This window comes from Arachis hypogaea, chromosome 19 (genome assembly GCF_003086295.3).
Source record: "Arachis hypogaea cultivar Tifrunner chromosome 19, arahy.Tifrunner.gnm2.J5K5, whole genome shotgun sequence".
Taxonomy (NCBI): Eukaryota; Viridiplantae; Streptophyta; class Magnoliopsida; order Fabales; family Fabaceae; genus Arachis; species Arachis hypogaea.
Window position 1 is genome coordinate 117254515 of NC_092054.1, and position 1356 is coordinate 117255870.

Below are 1356 nucleotides of genomic sequence, written 5' to 3' on the forward strand. Positions count from 1 at the left end.
AGTGAAAATTGGAGTAGAATTCTACTACCCATGATAAATTGACCTCCCGTGGCTGTCTTCACAAGAATTTCCACTGTCTCCTCTCAATGCGGGGCTCCACAAAGTCAGCAAAGTGTGTTGGAACAATGAGTAGTTGCTCATTGTTGTAGTTTCTCTCAGCCAGAATGGGGAACATCTGCTCACAGTAACGGTTAGTGAACCGTGCAGAGTCCCTAGCAGGGAATTCCTTTTCCGCCTCATCAACTTTGATTATCCGCTTCACCCTCTTCGTGGGTGGCTTAACACTTGTAGTGGGTTGTGCCTTAGCCATAGTTCTTTTAGTGCCTTTCCTTGCCGGTGTCTTGTCAATAGCCTTCTCTTTTCCTTTCTTGGTACCCATCCTAAGGAAGAAAGAAAAATGAAGAATGTTAAATATAGAGTAGCAAAAACCGGAAGGAAGAAATTCCAAGTGATAATGAATGCCAAAGAAAAGATAATTACTTAAATACATGGTAGCTACAACATGTAGGTAAGACATCAGTTAGGATCATAAAGGCAATTCATAACAACAAGATGAAAGAAGGTTTATGGCATGCAATTAAGAGGCATGAGAAGCATAACTCAAGCATCAAATTGAACTAGAAGTATCACATGGAAGAAAAAAAAGGTGAATACTTTTATGATGACAATTGTGAATGATAATCCCAATACATGTGGAATGCAAGTGTTGTGAGAAAGAGGCATTAAAGTAGTAAGAAAAGAGTAGAAAAGAATTCAAAATGCCATGTTGGCTTTTTCACAAACACTTGGTGTTCAAGTGAAAATAGGAATGAAAATAAGTAATTCAAGTGTATATGAGATCCATGTCAATTGTCAAATTACTCCTCATAATATCCACAAGCTCAAAATATAATAAAATAATACCCAAATAAAGCTCCAACACCAACATAAAAATGCATGAAAGAGGAATGAAAAAAAAACAAAAATAAGGAAGCTAAGATGAAATTTAGAAGAAAGAAAAATAATTAATTGCAATAATTAAATGAAGAATGACATAGTAGAGGAGGAGAAGAGAAGAACCTGAGGTAGAAGATAAAAAAGGGAGGAAGAAAGTAGTAGAAAGGAAAAAAGTAAGAAGAGGGAAGAAGAAAGAAGAAAGAAAGAAAAGAGGAAGGAAAAAGAATTAGAATTGGAGGAAGGGATAATTGAAATCTGGCGGTGGACTGGTTTAATTGTGCGTCGCATGCAACGCATACGCGTGGGTCGCATAAAATTGAGAGTGACGTGTAAGCCTCTAGCACGCTCACGCGTGCTCATGGTTGTGCTAATCGCGCGAAGGCCGCCGCGTGTACGCACAACTCTCTGTTTGTTCTGGTT